General features: G+C 40.0%; 1 protein-coding gene and 1 long non-coding RNA gene across 3 annotated transcripts in view; one reads left to right on the forward strand and one right to left on the reverse strand.

The window, feature by feature from the left end:
* The first annotated feature begins 6,508 nt into the window (after nucleotides 1-6,508).
* LOC137029254 (uncharacterized) lies at nucleotides 6,509-10,069 on the forward strand. 2 transcript variants are annotated; one of them, XR_010896265.1, is made up of 5 exons: nucleotides 6,509-6,826; nucleotides 6,928-6,991; nucleotides 7,265-7,353; nucleotides 7,669-7,743; nucleotides 10,009-10,069. It is a non-coding gene; the product is annotated as an uncharacterized lncRNA (long non-coding RNA). The 2 variants fall into 2 exon arrangements; XR_010896264.1 differs by lacking the exon at nucleotides 10,009-10,069 and having other exon boundaries at nucleotides 7,265-7,903.
* Nucleotides 10,070-17,945: 7,876 nt separating this feature from the next.
* LOC137027931 (uncharacterized) overlaps nucleotides 17,946-24,450 on the reverse strand; it is a 40,319-nt gene continuing 33,814 nt past the window's right edge. Inside the window, exon 9 of the mRNA XM_067396557.1 lies at nucleotides 17,946-21,195. The gene's annotated coding sequence lies outside the window, so the exon portion shown is untranslated. The remainder of the gene's footprint in view (nucleotides 21,196-24,450) is intronic.

The raw sequence follows: 24,450 nt of genomic DNA on the forward strand, positions 1-24,450 counted from the left end.
GCCTTAAGCAGCACAACAAATGAGTCAAACGGAAACCTGCTGTAGATTTTTTTCTTCAGAATCATGGTGTGATCTTTTTGTTGCACAATCAGCATTTTGAGGAAAGTAGCAGTTTAGTTTGTAGGTGAAGAGCTTCTTCCTGCCCTGCTGTTATGAACCTCACAGTCTGGCTCACATCTACTTTACAATCCAACAATAAAGTGTCATGGCCAGCTCGTTCTTGACCGTAACATAAAGAGGATCACACAAACAAATGAGTTCTTTGAATTGCCATTTTGTTTATTACAAAATTGTCAATTCCAAACAAAATAGCACAATGTCTAGGGGATTAAATAAACCAAAAGAAAATAAGAATCCAGTGGGTAAGAAAGGTTGGGGAGAACAAAAAAGAATGCAGGTTGGAGCAAATGACTTCTCTGGAGAAAGGCGTTCTACCAGAGGAAGTACTGTTGAGTCGATCAGCCGGATATTTATACTCTCCACCCATAAATTATCCCATTTGACATTTACGTCACATCCAAACGCCACACTGCCACCACCAGGTGATGAAGGAAAGGACAGGGTCGTAACAGTGTATAAAACATTTGTGCACTAACTGTGTAATGAAAATTAACCCACCAGCTCGCTTTCGGGGAAGAAATGCGAGTCCGAGAGGGGATGTAAAAATAATGGCTCACTCGCAGAAGCTCTTTCATGCAAGGTGTAATTTATGTACAGTGCCAGAAACTTAGTACACAGTGAAGAATATACAGCCAATCACGTCGCACTCCCTCACTAGAATACTGATCACACGCACCTGACACTCATCACCAGCCTAATCAGCAGAAACGCTCTGGTTGTCTCAATAAAAATTGTAAACTGTACCTGTGTCTCCGACCTCCTCTGTATTGTAACACCAGCAAACTATGGGTTTTCTCATAGACTATTATAAAAGAAATTTTATTCTCTGGCCACGAGAATAACTTCCTATTATAGCATTAAAGCGTAAAGCAGTGTTGCAGAATCAAAAATGTAGAAGTGACTTGGTTTTCTGAATGAGCAGCAGAACAATCAAGCATGAATATAATGTACAAACCTGATTCCAAAAAAGTTGGGATACTGTACAAATTGTGAATAAAAAAGGAATACAATAATTTACAAATCTCATAAACTTATATTTTATTCACAATAGAATATAGATAACATATCATATGTTGAAAGTGAGACATTTTGAAATGTTATCCCAAATATTGGCTCATTTTGGATTTCATGAGAGCTACACATTCCAAAAAAGTTGGGACAGGTAGCAATAAGAGGCCGGAAAAGTTAAATGTACATATAAGGAACAGCTGGAGGACCAATTTGCAACTTATTAAGTCAATTGGCAACATGATTGGCTATAAAAAGAGCCTCTCAGAGTGGCTGTGTCTCTCAGAAGTCAAGATGGGCAGAGGATCACCAATTCCCCCAATGCTGTGGCGAAAAATAGTGGAGCAATATCAGGAAGGAGTTTCTCAGAGAAAAATTGCAAAGAGTTTGAAGTTATCATCTTCTACAGTGCATAACAACATTCAAAGATTCAAAGAATCTGGAACAATCTCTGTGCGTAAGGGTCAAGGCCGAAAAACCATACTGGATGCCTTTGATCTTCGGGACCTTAGATGGCACTGCATCACATACAGGAATGCTACTGTAATGGAAAACACAACATGGGCTCATGAATACTTCCAGAAAACATTGTCAGTGAACACAATCCACCGTGCCATTCGCCATTGCCGGCAAAAACTCTATAAATTGTTGTGGCAAAAAATCAACTCGACTCTACTGCATAAGAGACAAACACATCCAATTGTCTTTAAAGCTTTTATTTCTTGCAAGAAAGGTCAGACAGGTCATACAGAAACACAAGTAGCTGCAGAGTGTAAGACAAAGAACGAAAGCTTCCCCTCACTTTTATATCTCTAACCTCCAAGGCCGGAGCCTCTGTCCTTTTACCATATTTGGAACATCCCTTAGTGGCTGTAACTTTCCACACATTGTTAGCACAGACATGTTTTTAACATACATCTTGCATTTCCCCATACCATATCTTGCTCTTTCTATTTCTGACATCTATGTTAACACTATGTTAAACACTACCAATGAAGCCAACATCATATCATGTTCCATAAGCATCATATTTCACAAGAATACAGGTAAAAAGCATATGAAAAATTAAAATTTCCACAACAAGGTCAAAAAAGAAGCCATATCTAAACATGATCCAGAAGTGCAGGCATTTTCTCTGGGCCAAGGCTAATTTAAAATGGACTGTGGAAAAGAGGAAAACTGTTCTGTGGTCAGTCGAATCAAAATTTGAAGTTCTTTTTGGAAAACTGGGATGCCATGTCATCCGGACTAAAGAGGACAAGGACAACCCAAGTTGTTATCAGCGCTCAGTTCAGAAGCCTGCATCTCTGATGGTATGGGGTTGCATGAGTGCGTGTGGCATGGGCAGCTTACACATCTGGAAAGGCACCATCAATGCTGAAAGGTATATCCAATTTCTAGAACAACATATGCTCCCATCCAGACATCGTCTCTGCGGTCCAGATCTTTCACCCATAGAAAACATTTGGTGCTTCATAAAGAGGAAGATGCGAGAAAGAAGACCTAAGACAGTTGAACAACTAGAAGCCTGTATTAGACAAGAATGGGACAACATTCCTATTCCTAAACTTGAACAACTTGTCTCCTCAGTCTCCAGACATTTGCAGACTGTTATAAAAAGAAGAGGGGATGCCACACAGCGGTAAACATGGCCATGTCCCAACTTTTTTGAGATGTGTTGATCAACTTATTTTCCCTTAAAATGATTTTTAAGTTTAAACTCAGTTTAAACATTTGATATGTCATCTATGTTGTATTCTGAAAAAAATAATGAAATTTGAAACTTCCACATCATTGCATTCTGTTTTTATTCACAATTTGTACAGTGTCCCAACTTTTTTGGAATCGGGTTTGTATAATGTGTATACGTCGAAATATACACAAAGGATATACATATATACAAAAGCAAAAGTAAAGACAGGAAAAGAGAGAAGACAAGTAGCAAAACTTACAGACAATCCTTGAGAGCCAGCAAAGAATCAGTATCACTTTGTTAGGTCATGTAACTTATCACATCTAAGATAGAGAGAAGCGGTACTTGCATGAGTTTGCATGCTGAGTTTTAAAAAGATACATGTGAAGATTCAGTGCGGCTGCAGTTCGTTGGCTTCTTCTGTTTCCGCGGGAAGATTTGAACTGAGGACTTGAAAGTTTGTTTCGCCGGAGATAGTGTCCCGAAGAAGAGGAGCGTGTGATGGGTACTGGGGTTTTCTGTTTAGCTTCAGATGGGCAACAAAGATGCCAATGGATCCATTTGGTCCCAGACTTGTAGAGCCGATTTGTGATTTACATGCACAGTTCAGGAGGCTAAAAGCATTCTGAAAATTCTAAAGTTGGTTAAAATTGCATGGAACTGGGAAGCAAATCCAAGGAAAACTATGGCAGCAGAAAAAGACTGCAATCCAACAACAACAACAACATTACTAAGCAAGAGACAGTTCTTTTATAGCAAGCAAGTGGGGTGAAAACTTTTGAATTCAAATATCAAAGTAAATTGTACTTAATTTTTTTTTTTTCCCGGAAAACATGCAAGTATCTTCTGTTGTTTCCGATGGGCAGTACTAAATGAAAAACAATGATATTTAAAATAAGATCCTGTACAAAAGTTTTCACCCCCTGCATCATGTTTCCTTCCTTTTTAATATTTGAGTTTGAGTCCCTCAGTTGTCCTCAGTGTAGACGGATCTCAAAATTATACAGTCATTGCTGGAAAGGGTTCAAATATGCAAAAAATGCTTGAAAACTGAAGAATCTACAGGACCTGGAGGATTTTTCTGAAGAACAGAGCTTAGTTTAACTGTTCAGAACAAACAAGAGACTTATGAACAACCATCACAAAACGTCGTAGATCATCAGGTAATCACACACAGTATTAAGAATCAAGGGTTCACATACTTATGAATGGGGTTATTTTAATAAATTCAGCTATTGTTTTGTCTTGTGAACTAACCATATTTTATGTAAAATATCTTACTCAGGACAGTACTAAATAAAAAATAACATGCATTTTGTATGATCGCTCTAATTTTAATAAAATTCTGCAAGTGTTTTACATATTTTTTCTTACTGAATATGTGTATATATATATATATATATATATATATATATATATATATATATATATATATATATATATATATATATATATATATATAGACCCCCTTAAATTTTTCACTCTTTGTTATATTGCAGCCATTTGCTAAAATCATTTAAGTTCACATTTTTTCCTCATTTATGTACACACAGCACCCCATATTGACAGAGAAACACAGAATTTTTGACATTTTTTCAGATTTATTAAAAAAGAAAAACTGAAATATCACATGGTCCTAAGTATTCAGACCCTTTGCTCAGTATTTAGCAGAAGCACCCTTTTGATCTGATACAGCCATGAGTCTTTTGGGAAAGATACAAGTTTTTCACACCTGGATTTGGGAATCCTCTGCCATTCCTCCTTGCAGATCCTCTCCATTTCTGTCAGGTTGGATGGTAAACGTTGGTGGACTGCCATTTTTAGGTCTCTCCAGAGATGCTCAATTGGGTTTAAGTCAGGGCTCTGGCTGGGCCATTCAAGAACAGTCACAGAGTTGTTGTGAAGCCACTCCTTCGTTATTTTAGCTGTGTGCTTAGGGTCATTGTCTTGTTGGAAGGTAAACCTTCAGCCCAGTCTGAGGTCCTGAGCACTCTGGAGAAGGTTTTCGTCCAGGATATCCCTGTACTTGGCCGCATTCATCTTTCCCTCGATTGCAAACAGTCGTCCTGTCCCTGCAGCTGAAAAACACCCCCACAGCATGATGCTGCCACCACCATGCTTCACTGTTGGGACTGTATTGGACAGGTGATGAGCAGTGCCTGGTTTTCTCCACACATACCACTTAGAATTAAGGCCTTATTTTCACCATCTTGGCAAACTCCATGCGGGCTTTCATGTGTCTTGCACTGAGGAGAGGCTTCTGCCATAAAGCCCCGACTGGTGGAGGGCTGCAGTGATGGTTGACTTTCTACAACTTTCTCTCATCTCCCGACTGCATCTGAGGAGCTCAGCCACAGTGATCTTTGGGTTCTTCTTTACCTCTCTCACCAAGGCTCTTCTGCCCCGATAGCTCAGTTTGGCTGGACGGCCAGCTCTAGGAAGGCTTCTGGTCGTCCCAAACGTCTTCCATTTGAGGATTATGGAGGCCACTGTGCTCTTAGGAACCTTAAGTGCAGCAGAAATTTTTTTGTAACCTTGGCCAGATCTGTTCCTTGCCACAATTCTGTCTCTGAGCTCTTCAGGCAGTTCCTTTGACCTCATGATTCTCATTTGCTCTGACATGCACTGTGAGCTGTAAGGTCTTATATAGACAGGTGTGTGGCTTTCCTAATCAAGTCCAATCAGTATAATCAAACACAGCTGGACTCAAATGAAGGTGTAGAACCATCCCAAGGATGATCAGAAGAAATGGACAGCACCTGAGTTAAATATATGAGTGTCACAGCAAAGGGTCTGAATACTTAGGACCATGTGATATTTCAGATTTTCTTTTTTAATAAATCTGCAAAAATGTCAACAATTCTGTGTTTTTCTGTCAATATGGGGTGCTGTGTGTACATTAATGAGGAAACAAATGAACTTAAATGATTTTTTGCAAATGGCTGCAATATAACAAAGAGTGAAAAATTTAAGGGGGTCTGAATACATTCTGTACCCACTGTATATATATATATATATATATATATATATACCCTTACAGAAAAAACACATGAACTTCACATGTGATCACATGTTTTCCACATGTGATCACATGTGAACTTATATGATCACATGTGAGCAACATGTCACCACATGTGAACAACATTTCACCACATGTGAACAACATTTCACCACATGTGAACAAAGTTTGAACATAATGGAGCAAGTGCACATATGGAAAACATGTTACTAGCCTATAGGTTATAATGTGGAGCACATGTGGAATATATTTTCACATGTTGTAATTTTTTGGGCGGCACAAAGTCAGCGGCTTGAAACGGTCGGACCACCGTCGGCACACCATCGGCAAGCTGACCAATCTGAAAATGCCGTCAATCTGACAGCGTTTTTTGGGTGGCACATCACCAGCGGTTTGCCGCTGCTGGGTCACCATTGGTACACCAGTGGCAAGCCGATAATCGGTCCAGTTTCTACTAAGCGCTTACAGGACATCTTTTTTGATAAGTGTGTATTTATTTTATATTATTTTTACAGTTAAAAAATCTGAAAGTCTGAATAAAAAATATTAAGACTGACTTAATATCTATATCAAAAACTTGGTATAAAAAAACTGCCTATGGGCACGCTTTCAAATAAAATAACGTGGTTGAATGTTTGTAAAAAAAAAAAAATAATTAAGTTATAAAAGTTACACACTTATTAAGTTATAAAAGTGCCACAATTGTCCCACTATGCTGGGGTGGCATTTTGCTCCTATAGGGTCATAAAACTACAAAATGAGTTTTAAATTCATGATTTAATATTAATGAGATTTTTTTATGTAATGTTTTAATTCTAGATGTTTATTTATGTAAGTGCTGCATGACTGTGACGTGTTTTAATGCGTGTGCGCGCCGAACCGCTTTCAAACACTGGAGCGGCGCAGAGTTGCCATGGAAACGGAGAAACAACAACTGACAAGCAGCAAAAACAGCAGCCTCTCGCTGTTGTTTTCACTTCTTTCAGGTGAGTTTAGTCGCTAAAATCACACGAATAACACACACAACTGTTCTTGACACTTCTCTAACATGTAATTGACACACTTATGTTGAATATTTACTTTACAGAAACAGTTTAGTGTCTTCGAAAAACTCCGTTATCATCTCCGTTAGCATCCCGTTTTCAGAAGAGGTAGGCTAACTCTAACGATCGATTTGTTTATAATAGTTTAGGCTTTTAATCACATCTTTATGTGTAGATGATGTGTAGAGGTTTATGTGTAGAGGTTTTGATAGTTTTGTAAAGGTTTTGCTGTCTATGGGTGATTAGAAGCTGGCTAATTTATAAACGTAAATGTAGCCTACTGTTAATCGGTGACGTAACTTGCAGGGAGCACAAGTTTTCAAAAGCGTTTTGATCTCTCATGGTAAACAAATATTGATAAACATTGTTCTGTGATTTCAGCAGCGACAAAATAACCCCTCTACAACAGAGGGAAAGCTCAGAAGATTTCAGCATTTCTGAAGGAACCTGCTGACAGGAAGGAAACACAGGTGAAACTCACCAATTAACTCCATATCCATTTTTTCCACAATATTTTTTACCTATACCATGCATCTGTTATTTTCTTCTTTTATTTTCTCAAATTTACAGTTTTTATTTATTTAATTTGTTTTAAGAAGGCTTTGACATCCAAATGTAAGTGACACTGTATGAGCAATATTTAATGAATAAGTAAACAAAAAAACATAAATTCAGTTTATGTGTATTCTTCTTTTCCTGCTGTAACGTTAGCTTCTTTTCTTTTAATGAACCTGGCATTGAATAATAATATTGTTGGCTCTGTGACAAATTGTTTATGTTCCTAGATCCTTCCCTGTTGATGCCCTGCACCATAGCAGAGTTGGAGCGGATAAAAAAGTTCCTGTCGGACCAAATGACTAGTAAGTAAAGCCTCTTAAACATACACTAATGTTCAAAAGTGTGGGGTCGATAAGATTTTTAATGTTTTTAAAGTATCTTCTGTTCACAAAGGCTGCGTTCATTGGATCAACATACAGTAAAAACAATTCTGACTTTATAACTCGCAATTCTGACTTTATACCTCGCAATTCTGACTTTATATCTCGCAATTCTGACTTTATAACTCACAATTCTGACTTTATTTCTCACAATTCTGACTTTATATCTCGCAATTCTGACTTTATTTCTCACAATTCTGACTTTATAACTCACAATTCTGACTTTATACCTCGCAATTCTGACTTTATATCTCGCAATTCTGACTTTATATCTCGCAATTCTGACTTTATAACTCACAATTCTGACTTTATAACTCGCAATTCTGACTTTATATATCACAATTCTGACTGTATATCTTACAATTCTGACTATCTCACAATTCTGACTTTATATCTCGCAATTCTGACTTTATATCTCGCAATTCTGACTTTATATCTCGCAATTCTGACTTTATAACTCACAATTCTGACTTTATTTCTCACAATTCTGACTTTATATCTCGCAATTCTGACTTTATTTCTCACAATTCTGACTTTATTTCTCACAATTCTGACTTTATATCAAGCAATTCTGACTATAACTCGCAACTCAACAGACCAAAAAAAAAACATAAAATCCTTAAAAATTTGAGCACTTACAATGAATTATTGTTGAATTAATGTTTTATTGTAATTTGCTTGCTGAGCCAGATGACTGTTGTTTTTGTTAAAAAATTATTATTATTGTGTTAATGTTGTTTACTGAACAATATATTATTATTATTACATTAACTTATGTGTATTAATGAAAGCTTGTATTTTCATGATTTTCATCATAACAAAATTCAATGTAGTTGTAAATAGAATAAAATAAAACTGTATACCAGCACCAGCATCCCATTCCAGCAAGACCAACATATGTTGTGTTTTGGTGCTGGTATGCTGATGACCAGCATACCAGCACCAGCATCCGGAAACGGAAAAGATTAGTTCATTTCTCGAGTCCTCGGGTCCGAGTCATTCGTTCAAGTCCCCATAGGCTGAATACAGAAACAGAAATGATTAGTTCATCTCTCGAGTCTTCGGGTCCGAGTCTCGTTCTTTTGTCACGTGACCGCTTCCCGGTCCAGTGTCTCGCAAAATATACAACATTACATTCGGATTATAGACTGTATATTTTACTATATTTAAGAATTTTCATAAAATTATCAAAATAAGTCTGCAATAAACATCTGAACAAAAAGAAAGTTCCATCTTGTTTGTGTAAGAATATTTTTATTGTTAAATGTGGTGTTGTTATTATTTAAATTATTTAAAATAAATATTATTATAAACGAGGACTCGAGAGATGAACTAATATTTCTGTTTCTGTATTCAGCCTATGGGGATTTGAACGAACGACTCGGACCCGAGGACTCGAGAGATGAACTAATCTTTTCTGTTTCCGCCAGTACAGACTGCATATCCGTGCCCTAATATGGAGCTGTGACTTGATGAACGAACGACTCGGACCCACGGACTCGAGAAATGAACTAATCTTTTCTGTTTCCCGTAGTATGCTTATGAGATGTTGCGCATGCGCGGTCAACACAAAATGAACGAATCGCTCTCTGAGATGACTCGTTGTCCCGAGTCATATTTAAGACTCGTTCAAAATGAACGAATCGTTCACTATTTTACGGTCTATGCTCGCAATGCGGAGCCAGGCGAAAATATAAACGCGCCATTTTATTTCTCCATTTAATAAACAGATAGGTATTTGTTGTAAAAGAAATACAGTTACAATTTCAAGGATTTTCAAGCACTTTATCCAAAATTCAAGCACTTTTCAAACCTTGAAAACACATCATCAAAATTCAAGCACTTTCAAGGATTTCAAGCACCCGTACGAACCCTGCATATACGTAGACATAAATAGAATACTCTGAGTCAGATACAAATCTTTATATGCTATGTTTTTACCTCACTAGAAATCCTTAGAGTCATTAGAACTCCCATTTTGGATGGCTTCTAGAGGGCATGCTGTAGGTGCGCACAGGATATGATTGGCTACTACCAATATAACATATCATATATGATCCTGAAATCCATAAAGAAAAGAAATAAAACGTTACTTTATCAGGATAGTTTACTTTATTTATTAAGTTTACTTTATCAGGATAGATGTTTGCACTGCCCTAATCTGATTGTTTTACTATCCCAAAACAGGAAACCTGCTGAAGGAGACACAGAGGACTGAAACGACATTCCACACATTCAGAAACTCACAATTCATATTTTTATATTAGGTTTTGCTTTTTTAGTATTAAAAATTCATATTCACATTTGTATTTCTAATGAAATTAAATAAAATAATTGTTTATAAATAAAGAATTGTAAATAAATTTGAATTGTTTGTTTTAATGTTGGGAAACATGGCTATAGGCCCTACATAAGAACATGCTATCATTTTCTGTTGTTGTTTTGTTAGAAATGATTGTTGATGGGTTTCAAATGTTATTCCAAGGATCGCACATGGGAATGTACATGTTTCACATGTGATCTCATTTCACATGGGAATATACATTTCACATGTGATTACATGGGTTTCACATGGGAATTTAAGGGTTTAACACGTGATCACATGGTTTTCACATGGGAATATGCGTTTCACATGTGATTACATGGGTTTCACATGGGAATTTAAGGGTTTAACACGTGATCACATGGTTTTCACATGGGAATATGCGTTTCACATGTGATTACATGGGTTTCACATGGGAATATAAGGGTTTAACATGTGATCACATGGGAATATACATTTCACATGTGATTACTTGGGGTTCACATGAGACTTTATGGGTTTCACATTCCATCACATGGGTTTCACATGGGAATATACATTTCACGTGTGATTACATGGTTTTCACATGGGAATGTATGCGTTTCACATGGCTATTTTATACATGTTTCACATGTGATTTCATGGGTTTCACATGGGAATATACACATGTTTACATGGGTTTCACATGGGAAAACATGGGTTTCACATGTGTTTCACATGGGAAAACATGTGTTTCACATGTGTAAATGTTCCAAAAGCACACATTTCCCATGTGAAAAACATGTGATCACATGTGAACACATGTGCTTTTCACATGTGATCACATGTTAAATTTCACATGTGCATTTTGTCACATGTGATCACATGTGCTTTTCACATGTTTTCACATGTTAAATTTCACATGTGCAAAAAACACATGTGCATGTGGTCACATGTGACCACATGTGTTTTTGCACATGTGAAGTTCATGTTTTTTTTCTGTAAGGGTATATATATATATATATATATATAAATATATATATATATATATATATATCAGGGGCGTTTCCTCCGAGTAGGCAAGGGAGGCAGTGCCTCCTCAAAAAAAAAAATACGATGAGAAAATAATCCATATTACATATAAAACAACACAAATATATTACAAATTATGACAAAAAGAGCGCAAGTCACACGGATTTCTTAAGGAACACTGCCCAATAGCGACACCCGCAGGTAAAGTTACACAGAGGAGTCATGCCTCCCTTTCCTCTCATAGGAAACCATATAAAATCATCAGACCCCCGGCATGCGGTGGGTTTTGTGGGGGGTAATTGAGAATGAATGGGGAAAGTCACGTGAGAGGAGGCAATGTCTCCATCGCGCAATGATTGGATGTAATTGGTTATGATTGGATATGATTGGTTTGTGCGATAAATCCCGCCTCTCGTTGACATGCGTGTTCTGCGCGTAGGTTTGACTGAACAAATGATGGCGTCAATCGGAAGACTAATTGAAAAGTAAGTAAACAGATCACCCAGTTAGATATCACCGCTTTATATGTCATGTCAAAATCAAACTTGAAATGAACTGAAAGCATGATGGGGTTTTTAGAGCAATCCGTTTGGTGAAATTAAAAATACAATTCGTGTCTGTGACAGACGGTGTTAATGGAGCATGACTGATGATCCAAAATATCATAGGTTGACAATTAAAAAGAAAAACCGCAATACACAAATAAAATATATTGTTTTAATTATTATTGCATTTAGTTATTATTTTGTAATGAATGTAGAAATGTTTAAAACACTAACTTGATGAGATTGACTTGGTTTTGATAAATAGAACATTACATTGTTAATGTAAAAAAACAAAATAGAATTGTATTTGGTTTCTTTTTTTTTTTTTTTGATGTACTGTAAAGTAATGTTCATTTAACAAAGAAGATGTGTCAACTTTCAGAGTAATGCACATGAATTTACATTGATTCATAAACAAAAATGTGCCTCTGCACGCCACTGATATATATATATATATATATATAATACATGTGTCTTATTTGAAACACAACATTAATCTGAAGTTAAACCTGCCTCCTGGTAGGTTTAATTTAGGGTGCATTCACACTTGTAGTCCGTTTCGTTTGGTCCATTTGGTCTGGACCAAAGAAGAAAAAAGAAAACATTTAGTCCTGATCCGATTCGTTTTCAGATTGGCAATTTTATCACCAAACCAAAAGATACCGAACCTGAAGGCATAGGGATGCTTTCACAAAGTGATTGGTTGGATTTTATGACGTATTGGTTATTTTGAGACAGAACTTACCGGTCATCCAAACCAAAGCTGTGTGCTGAGGTAAATGCGCTTGTTGTGTGTGCGTAACCTGCATGTGATGGTATTTTGGCCAGCTGGGAACCTGTGAAGAGCTTATAAAATGTGTAAAGTAGTCAAAACAGCGGTGGGAATTCCTCCGTCACACACAAACAATCTGCTGAGAGGAGATGTCTGATGCCTGTGATGGGCAAACTCACGTCTATGACAAGAAAAATCGACATGCGTGAGGATTCTTGTCTTCCTGTTTTTGGTTCGTTTACTTGTCTTTGGTCCATGTTGCATTCATATATCATTTGAACCACACCAGAGTTTGTTTGGAAGTGGACTGAGGGTGCTTTCACACCTGCCTCATTTAGTTCGGTTGAATCGTACTAGAGTTCGTTTCCTCCTTTGGTGCGGTTCATTTGGGCAGGTGTGAAAGCAGCAATCACACTTGGGTGCGCACCAAAAGCAGACCAAACAAGCGTACCGAGACCTCCTTGAAGAGGAGATGCTTTCAAACGAACTCTGGAGCGGTTAGCTTGAGATGTAAAAGCAATCCAACCCAGTTAACGGACCAACCAAATTATGTCATAATTTGAAATGTGATGAAGAAAATGCAACATTGTAAGAAATGTAGTCCCTATTTTAGAACAAAACTTGTCCGCTTGTTTGGTGCACACCAGGGTTCGGATGGCAGCGTTCACACATGCAATCGCACCAGGGTTTTTTTTAATCGAACCAAACATGACAAGTGTGAACACACCCTTAAACCTCAATTTGGTCCTGGAGTAGTCTTCCTCCAGGAAATCAGTTTATTAATCTCTGGACAAGACTAATTCTAGGACTATTTTAAACAATGACAGAGAAAGCAGATTTCTGTTAATCTGGTTTAAAGGGCCATTTTATTCTAGGACTAGGCTTAATCTCGGTCCAGGAAACCGCCCCTTTATGTTTTAGACCGCAGTATATATTTGCTGTGGTCATTAACTCACAAGTGTGGTCTATCTATACCAGGTGGTATTTTGTACAAATGTACAATGTGTAGCAAATAAGCTCAAAAGAAATATGAATAATTAATCATAATTAGTTATAATTAATTATAAGTATTTGGATCAGTTAATAAAATTAACTTAATGTAATGCAGGCCTGCAGCAAGGAGGTCCGTTTGGTTGTCCAAGAAGCAAGGAAAGAGAGGGAGTGGCAATTTTCGATGGCTTTTAACCTCTGGTCAAAGTCACACCTCCTTAGTCGCTGACCGGACCAATGAAGATTTTGTATTCCAGGTGACAACACGCCTCTTGTCAGGGTTTTTATGACCGAGCAAGATTAAACTGGCTGAGTTTTTGAAGAAGAACGATTTAAGATTCTTGTAATACTGATGTGTTGCGCAGCTATGGACATACCGCATACATAAGCATTTAAATCTTCCCGATACAAACCCATAGACACTAAACATGGCATAATTTAAGTTACCTTGCATGTCATAAAACTTAAAAATCATAAAACATGTAAATACAATGAGTACAATACAACAACAGTAATAATGGATACAATTTCCTGGGAATATGCATGTTCATTTATAAAACAGTCTGTCTATAAATTAATGCAGGAACATCTGTGTTCTGTATGGAAAATGCAGGTTTCCTTGTGTAACACACACATTCTTTAGGGCAATAAACTAAGGCTGGTCTTCTCGGGGGGATGGGGACAGACACCAGAGTGAGCTTTAAACAAGTATCGGTCAACTATAACAAATAATTGTGTCTGATTTGTCTCAGTCGTTACAAATGGCTTCAGTATAATTTCACTTTGAACATAAATTGAACATTGTTACTCTTGGCATATTCTGCTAGTATAATATGACATGTTTTAATAAATGCTGCAACGCAGAGAGAGCCACCACATTCGCAGTGGGACAAAATAAACTTGTCACCGCAGCAGGACGAAAGTAATGTTACTTTTGTCCCGACAGGAACTTCTGACATTTAAACCTGATTTACTTTCATACTGAAAAATACTGACAAGTCAAAATTCAGGGTGTGTTACAGCACTAAATAACCCCGTAGATTGATGTTATTGTGACACATGAAACGAGAAACACAACTTCAGCATTTTGTTTAGGCCTACCGTACACGAAAACTGCTTTCCGGACCTAACCACGGGAAACAAAGAAGAAACCACATATTTGGCAGCTCCGTCAAGGGTTGCATGCTGAACGTGCTGTCATAACTTGAGATGCAAATGTAGCCGGGGCTCTGAGAAAATTGCTTTGTTACTTTCGTCCCGGTTCTCCCCTAACTCATTCCTATTCCTGGAAGTTCAGGCTGGGACTCACGTGTAGCACTGAAATCATTTTCTCTATGGCAATCGCCTGCGATTCCAGGCCAAGACTGTGCCTTAGCAAAATTCATTTTATACAGTAAAGACTATGCAGTGTTATTTTACATTTTAATTATTTATTTCCTGGATCTGAAAACTTACCTGAAATATATAAAACACCATTTATTTCATTTAAATCAACTCAATCATTCTAGAATTATTACTTTCCGAACAGGATTATTCAAATAATCTCTTGAATTTGTCCTATCACAATATATAGTCACAGAAAGATAACGTGATATCTTGGGAATGATCTACAAATCAACTATCCCTTTCCAGGACAAAGAAAGTCTGGTGCACATGCACAAAACTGTAGCAGGGCATAGACAGAGACATTAACTGAAGAAATGTGAACATATACAGGTATTTTAATAAAATATGTTTATATAGAATAAAACATGTTTATAAAGCAGTATGCAAACGACACAGCCTTATTACCACACAGAACATACACTAGGCCTATATGTTTCTGCCTCTAATGTTACCACAAAGGAAGTCACTTCGACACTAGATGCACCATACCCAAGTTACAAAGCGTGTCGTTCGTTCTGCTGCTAGACACAGGTCCAACACTCAAAGCTTTAACCTGTTAACTATCACTGGCCCACCAGTGGGCCCACAGAATAAAACATAAACAATGAGGTGACCCTCTGAACCCCAACCCCCCACCCCCAACATATACACCTGCGTAATAAAATAAAATAAAAATAACAATAATAAAACAAAACAGATACAGTCTGCAATATGACAAACTTAGGATAAGTAAAATAACATAAAGATCATCAGAGGTTTGAGAGTCCAATCATATCACAAAATTAGATTCTACCATCTTGAAGCTTTTCTGTCAACTCATCTGCCACAGATTTCCAAGCCTCAAGATTTGTGGCTCTAGCTTTATTTATGCTGGCCGTTGACAGTTCTAACATTACTATATCATGAAACTGAAATAGCCAGTGATGCACAGATAAAGTATTAGGAGGGAGCCATCTTTGCGCAATTATCTTTTTGGCAGAGGTTAGTCCTGCCAGCCAAATCTTTCTTTGTAGCTCTGTGAAACCTAAATTGGAGTCATCATTTAGAAGGAGCACAGTTGGTTGCACTGGTATCTTTTTCTATCATATCAGACATTATTGATGAGATCTTTTCTCAAAACTCATAAACCTTCTCACATTCCCAGACCATATGCATAAATGTTCCCTGGGTTCCCTTGTTCCCTTGTTGGTTGGGACAAAAACTACAGTAGGGACTTGCAGATAATTTAATGAGGAATCGTTTTTTGGTGTCCAGTACAATCTGTGACAAAATTTGAAATGAATTATTTGATGGTTTGGATTTTTTGATGCACAGAAAATATTTTTCCATACCGTCTCCCAATCAATCTGGTCTACAGATTGCTCCCTTGTCCAAATTGTGTGCAGTGGTAATTGTTTTTGCTTAGCTTCAAGAATGTAAGGATAGACAGCTGACACTACCCTCTGTCGAGAAGGATTAAAGAGCCAACAATGAACAGGATGTGTTTCGAGAGCTGATCCCCATGGGACTCCATATGCTCTGAGGGCTGAACGCAGCTGCAAAAACAAAAAAAAAGGAAGATGCCGGTACATTAAAAGAAGCAACTATATTTTGAAAGCTGAGCATCACGTTATCATTCCATATGTCAGGAAGAGTCCTTATTCCCTGCTTTGACCACTGTTCTGATGTGAACGGTTCTGAACCACATTTAATATTCCTATTACGCCATAGGGGAGTCTCTAAGTGCCATTTATTGTTGTAACTTAATAATTTCTCCACTGCTATGAAATTGTTAATGGGACCAAAGGACTGTTTACAATACTTTAAAGAGAGTCCAGAAAACAGTACATCTTAAAGTCTGATTGGTCTAACAATTGCTGCTTCTATTTCTCTGCAAGGTGTGGTAGCTATAGAGTCAAACCATGCCTTAACTGCTCGCAGTTGGAATGCTTTATGATATAGCTCAAAATTGGGAAGGGAGAGACCACCCTCCATTTTAGTACGTTGCAACGTCGCCAGTTTTAACTTTGGTTGTTTGCCATTCCAAAGAAAAGTGCGAATTAAAGAGTCAAGTCTTTTCCACCATTTTAAAAGAGGTGGCTAAGAAATCATGGCACTAAGAAAATTAACCTAGGTAATATATTCATCTTCACAGTCGAGACTCTAGATTGCAGTGATGAAGGAAGTGTCTTCTACCTGTCAATATCTCTTTTAAGCTTTTGAAAGACTTTATCAAAAATTAATATGTACAATTTCTTTTAGAGAGGGCCGTATAAATATCCCTAGGTAAGTTATCTGATTCATAATTGGGATAACTGTTGATGTCTGGGTACTCTGCTTTTTTGTTTAAAGGTAGAAGAGATGATTTGGACCAATTGATCCTGTATCCAGAAAATTTCCCAAAACAGTTAAAAATTTCTAGTATGTTTTGGATTGCGTCGAAATCAGAAAAATACAGTAAAATGTCATCTGAGTAGAGGGATATTGCATGTTCGGTATCCTTGATTGAAATGGAGCAAATTTGGTCTGGTCTTATTTTTTGTGCTAAAGGTTTGAGAGACAATGCAAATAACATTGGTGAAAGGGGGCATCCTTGCCTTGTCCCTCTCAAGATATTAAAAGGTTGGAAGTGTAAGCCATTTGTTACTATAACTGCTGATGGATTATAATAAATTATTTGTACCATATTAATAAATTTCTCATTGAAACCAAATTTATCTAACACCATCTATAAATAATCCCAATTTAATCTATCAAAAGCTTTATCTGCATCTAAGGATAAAACTGCACAAGGGGAATTTCTATCCTTACTTTCATGAATTACATGTAGCAACCGACATATATTGTCTGCAGCCAAACGATGTGGGATAAAGCCAGATTGATCGCTATTAACTAATTTACAGATTTATTGTTCAAGACGTAAAGCTAAAACCCTATATTTTTAAATTTAAGTTAATTAAAGAAATTGGTCTAAAATTTGAACATTTAGTATGGTCCTTATCTTTTTTTGGAATTAAAGTGATTAGAGCTGTATTCATTTGTTTTTCAAAGTGTCCCTTTTGGATTGCAGCATTTATTGCAGCATGCATAATTGTGTCAGACACAGACGAGGACACAGATGAAGTAAGTGCAACAGTGTTTATTAACAGAGGTTTCAGACACAGGTGAAGACACAGGTAAAGAATCTTGACACGTAGAACTGGTGAATGGTATAACAATGTAAACTTTCCTTGGCAGATGACGATGGTGACACAGATGATGACGGAGGACTCAGGACTGGAGATGAAGACGAGGAAGACAACAGTAGGTACAATGTTCAGGTAAGACGAGGTCGAGTGACGTGTAGGGATCGGTGCAAGACCAGACAATGAGTGAATGGGACTGGTGTGCTTATATGTGGCTCTGGTGATGATGCACAGGTGTTCAGTATTCCGGTGATTGTGAACGAGTGGGCGTGGCGTAAGTGTCCGTGTCTGAAGGTGCAGGTTGTGTAGCCGTGACAAATTGGTCATAATAGATCCCAAAAATGTTAAATTAATTCAGGGGGATCCCGTCTGGCCCAGGTGATTTTCCCTTCTTTACCGTTTTTAGTGCTGCATACTAGGGCTGAAACGATTCATCGAGTTACTCGATTAACTCGATTACAAAAATTCCTCGAGGCAAAAACTCTGCCTCGAAGCCTCGTTAAATTCCTATGACGTGCACTATACACGCAGGGATCTGATTCACACGGACCGTTGTTCAGTGTTCAGGAAGCACACCATAGCGCGTGACATTTTGAATTTAGTTGGCGCGATGGCGGAGAGTAAAGATAGATATGATGTTTAGCTTTGATGTTTTTAAGTAGTAAACGTATTCACGTTCAATTGTAAGAGAGTATAGCCTAAAAAAAAGAACCCCTTCACACACACACGCATGCACCCTCGCAGACCCGGCGCCAGACACAAATTCACGGACGGGCATTACATTTTTTTCAGGGGGGCACAAATGAGATCAACCTTATTGCATAATAACATTAGCCTAATTATGAATTAAATGGACAAAAAAAAAAAAAAAAAAAAACGAGGAAGAACTAAACACGTCGCATGGGCTCGACATTGCCCGGGACAAGTTGATTTTTTTAAAGGGGCAAGTGAAAGAGAATTTTACTTGCCTGGCCTGATTAAAACGCCAATTACAAAACAATGACTAGAGAATCACCAAAAATGCGATAATGCTTCTGCATTCATTTAGTCTAGTGGCTTAGTGCATAATAATATCGATATTATCGATAGTGCATAATAATATATAGGCTGCCGCTGATGTAATGTACTGACGCTAACAAAATGTTGCGCTGTTGAGGCGCTCGCGCTGCCTCTCGAGGAGAAATCGAAACAAATGAGCGCAGCATGACAAATGTTGTTTTAGGATGTTACAAGGTATGTAGGAATTCCAGCGAAGAAAAAAGTCATGTCTATTCTCAGATAAACATAAAACAAACACAACAGAACTACTGTATGTGGAAGCTATTCACATGAACTAAAGGGTTTATCCTCTCATTTATTTAATACGCTACTCCACATAGGAAGAACAGACATGCCAACTAGTTACTGACCTGATACAGACATATGTGAAACGGACTGATGTTGTCTTGACCTAGAGCGAGGTTTACGTGACATAACGTCACTTGGAAGTAAGCGGGGCAGCCAGAAATCTGCTGAAATGGCTGCTCAAATGGGTGCTGCAGTTCCATTTTTCACCACAGGTTTACATCATTGGAAATTTGTGGGGCGCTGTAGAGCTGGGAGGGCTCTGAGACAGGCTGCCCCGCTTATCATGATTCATGCCACTTTACGACTAGAAAATCTGAAAAATATTTGTTGCAGAATGCTGGACACATTTACAATATATTATTATTTCAGTCTATTTTTGGATGAATATTTTGTTGGGCTATGCCCCACCCAGACGGGCTGCGGCTGAATACTGCAGTAAAAATTAAAATGTGGAGTTTTTATATTTATGACATAAGATACAGTTAAGCAACATCACACGACCAAGAGTGCCGAATAATAGCCTACCATCACGACTGAAAATGTGACACTGATTTCATATGGCAGTTCTATAAACAAGTAATTAATATGAATTTACTTACATTTTAGACGCAATATTGACTTTTTGTTCTGTTTTAGCAGCGAAAATAGTTCAGACAAATATCATAGCAGAAGCGCGTCAGTCTCTGCGGCTGCGGTTCTGCAGCTGGATATGTCTCAGTCTCACAGCAACACTCGGGCTTTCGCCTAGCATTACCTCGCTGATCTCTCCTGCCAACTTTGGTGGTCTTTGATTAAAGAAACGCCGTATATCCTCAGACACTGTCACACGAGATAGTTCAGCAGTTTAAAAAATGACCGCTAACATTAAGCGGCAGCACACAGCCGCGCTCAATATTTACAAACCAATCAAATCCGTTTATTTTATTTTTTAAATCAGATCAAACACATTTTTATCCGGTAGTTATGATACAAGACGATAACTTTTGATAACTTTTCAGTAGCCTATTGATAAAAAAGCAAGGACTGGTGGTTGGTGGGACGTGGAGTTGTCGACTCATCCAGGGCGGGCACTAGTGACTCACAGAGCGGGCCAGGCCCCCCAATGCCCGCCCATGTCGCCGGGACTGCACCCTCGTCTCTCTCACGCGCCAGTCAGACCAATCGCGGCAACCCAGCTAACCAAAATACGTGACTGTTACGTAACTGCAACGTAATTTGGTGACCAAACTTTCGTCTTGGCGACGTAACTAGTTACGTCGTGGCAACCGGAAAAGTGAAAGGTGCCTATACGTCGCCACAACGTAACTTTGTGACGTTGCCAGTTAGTAACTGCGACGTCGTGGCAACGTTGTGTATCAATAGTTGTGTGTTGGTCATCAGTTGGTAATTCTTATTTTTATTTATTTTTCTATGGGCGGACATGCAGTAGTTTAACCTAATTTATGTCCTCATTTGCCCAAACTAATGTAAAGGCTATTCCAACAGCTGTGAACGATGAATGCAGACTCGAAATTAATTCAATTCATTTATTTTAAAAAACACACAGAACATGAATAAAACTCCAAATAAAAATAATGAAATACACTCAAACTATAAATAAAAACATATAGCCTACAGCGAAACATAAAATAAAAGCATTCAAGACGTTTTGCTCTCAGAATCATTAAAAACATATGCTATGCTAATGTAACATTTTGCATAACATATATTTCAGACGATCAAGGAAATCACAAAGGTAAAAATATTAACAAAAGTACTTAAAGTAGACTGTGGGTAATGTTACTTAACCAATCTGACGCAGTTGTTGAACTTTATTGCTATAAAACTGACGAGAACGTCTCCGGTTACTATGGTAACCTCGGTTCCCTGAGAGACGGGAACGAGACATGGCGTCAGAAGCTGACGCTTTGGGGGGACTCCCTTTTCTCCTAATTCTCCTGAAATCCTATTGCACAACGCCAGTGAAGTTGCAACTCTCACTGGCCAATGCCAGCCAAGACGGCGAAAGGGGCGGTACCCGCCTCTATATAATGCGCCGACCTGGCGGCATAAGCTCAGAATCTTCCGACTGAACGAGAGTACAGCAGACCTGAGCGGTGAACACGGCAGTCTACGCCATGTCTCGTTCCCGTCTCTCAGGGAACCGAGGTTACCATAGTAACCGGAGACGTTCCCTTTCGAGAACGGTCTCTCGACATGGCGTCAGAAGCTGACGCTTTGGGGACTGTATAGAACAACGCCGTGGGAACAGCGAAGAAGGAAAGCTCAGCCACTGCGGAGCTACTATGAACAGTAATAAAACATAATCCCCAATGAGTACACACCTACGAAATGCTTATAACGTGGTTACTCATCTAACACTGTATGCATTCAAGAATAATATACAGGCTACATACGGGGTATTGAAGCATGTGGGCGGCCAGGCCGGGCACAGCAAAAAGAACATACACTTAACGAGCAGCTGTTGCTGGCGTAGGTGTAACATGAGAGAATTCATAGTGAGCCCTTTGCTCATTGCGAGGACATAGACGAACTACTGGAACTGTGTCCCATATTCCAGGTCGCTTATGGTGGCATAACGTACGCGACAACAACGCGCCTCATACAGCTCGCTCTGCCAACATGAAGGGGAGAGCGCCACAGACTGGGTGTGGCGCTGGTACGACCTAGTTGAAACCACCAGCCTCAGCTAATGGGCGGGAACTGCAGGTAGAATATGAGTTGTATTCAACGCCAGGACTTGTGAGGCTAGAGAACACACGTCCAAATTGTAAAACCTGGCGAAGGTGTTCTGCGACGACCAGCCCGCCGCCATACAAATGTCTTTGATGGTGACGCCTTTAGTCCATGCCCACGAGGATGCAATCGCCCTCGTTGAATGCGCTCTGACGCCGATAGGGCATTCCATTCCTTGGTTAGAATAGGCCAAAGTGATCGCATCAACCACCCAATGCGATAGCCGCTGCTTAGAGACGGAACGTCCTTTGGTACTGCCGCCGAAACACACAAACAGCTGCTCAGAGAGCCTGAACTGAGCCGTGCGGTCAATGTAAATTCGCAAAGCTCGCACTGGGCATAACTCCTGATGAGGCGCGTTATCCACTGACTCCTGGGTGAAAGCCGAAAGAGTTATCACTTGAGCTCTGAACGGTGTTGACAGTGATTTAGGCACGTAACCCAGCCTCGGCCTGAGTGTGACGTTACAATCATCTGGCCCAAACTGCAAGCAATCAGCGTTAATAGAAAGCGCTTGCAAATCCCCCACGCGTTTCACTGAAGCGAGGGCGAGTAGCAGCGCGGTTTTAAGTGAGAGCTCCTTTAAGCCGACTGACATGAGCGGCTCAAAAGGCGGCCGAGTCAACGCTTTGAGCACAAGAGCTAAATCCCATGACGGCACCGTGGGGGGGCGAGAGGGTCTTAGTCGCCTTGCACCCCTCAAAAATTTTACCACTAGGTCGTGTCTGCCCACCGAGCGCCCATCGATAAGGACATGAAAAACTGAAATAGCTGCCACATAGACTTTAAGAGTGGAAGGCATACTGCCGCCGTCCAATCGCTGCTGCAAGAAATCTAGAATGCCTGAGACGGGGCAGCTTCCCGGTTCGAGACCATTCAGTTCGCACCATTTCACAAATACTGCCCATTTAGAAGCGTACAGGCGCCTTGTAGAAGGGGCTCGCGCCTCCGTAATCGTGTCCATAACACGGCAAGACAGAACGCTCGGATCTACCGGCTCCCTTGCACTACCCACACATGAAGTTTCCACCATTCGGGGTTGGGGTGCCAAATCGACCCGCCCGCTTGGGACAGAAGGTCTCGTCTCTGTGGAATCATCCACGGGGGAGCCGTTAACAGTTCCAGCAGATCGGGAAACCACGGCCTGTTCGGCCAGTACGGGGCGATTAGAAGCACCGACGCTCTCTCCTCCCTGATCTTGTGCAGCACTTGTGACAATATCTTCAGCGGAGGAAATGCATAAAGGCGAACATTCGGCCATGGCATCGTCAGTGCGTCCCCTCCCAGGGGAGAGCGCGACAGAGAAAAGAACAGAGGACAATGCGTGTTCTCCTCCGTCGCGAATAGGTCCACTTCCGCCTTCCCGAACTGTTCCCAGATCATTCTCACTGTCCCGGGGTTCAATCTCCATTCTCCTTGAGGGATCCCGTCCCTCGACAGCATGTCCGCGCCGCTGTTCAGGTGGCCCGGAACATGCGCCGCTCGGATGGAGAGCAGATGGTGGTCGGCCCACAGTAGAAGCTGCGCAGCCTGCTCGTAAAGGGCTCGCGAGTGCACTCCGCCCTGGCGATTTATGTACGATACCACCGAAACATTGTCCGTACGAACCAATACATGATGGCCCCGGACTTGTGTGAGGAAGCTTCGAAGAGCCAGAAAGACCGCCCTCAATTCGAGGCGATTTATATGCCACGTCTTCTCCGATTCCGTCCAGTAGCCCGACGCTGGAACGCCATCGCAATGAGCTCCCCAGCCCGTCTTCGACGCGTCCGTCGTGACCACTTTCCGCCGCGTAACCACGCCCAGCTGGGCGCCGCGTCGGTACAGGTCGGGATTCCGCCACGGCGCGAGCGTGCTCAGGCACCTGCGAGTGACCACAACGCGGGCATAGCCCATTCTCCAAGCCCTCCTTGGTACCTGAGTTTTCGGCCATAACTGGAGGGCGCATATAAAGCAACCCGTGGTGGCATACCGCCGCGGCCGCCGCCATCCGTCCCAAGAGCCTCTGATATTCCTTCAGCGCTACAGGACGGCCCAGACTGAAAGCACTCAGGGCGGACATCAAATCGCGAACGCGCTCCTGACCTAGACGCGCTCTCATCGCGACCGAGTCCAACTCCACCCCTAGATACGAGATTGACTGGCTGGGGCATAACATACTCTTTTGTGTATTCACGCATAGACCCAGGTTCTCCAAATGAAGCAATAGAGTGCGTTTGTGGCCGTTGAGCACATCCTTCGAATGGGCTAAAACTAGCCAATCGTCCAAATAATTGAGTATGCGTATTCCGTTCGCTCTCAGGGGGGAAAGCGCTGCATCCACACATTTTGAAAACGTGCGAGGAGCCAGGGCTAATCCGAACGGCAGAACTGTGA

Source organism: Chanodichthys erythropterus, chromosome 10, assembly GCF_024489055.1.
Source record: "Chanodichthys erythropterus isolate Z2021 chromosome 10, ASM2448905v1, whole genome shotgun sequence".
Taxonomy (NCBI): domain Eukaryota; kingdom Metazoa; phylum Chordata; class Actinopteri; order Cypriniformes; family Xenocyprididae; genus Chanodichthys; species Chanodichthys erythropterus.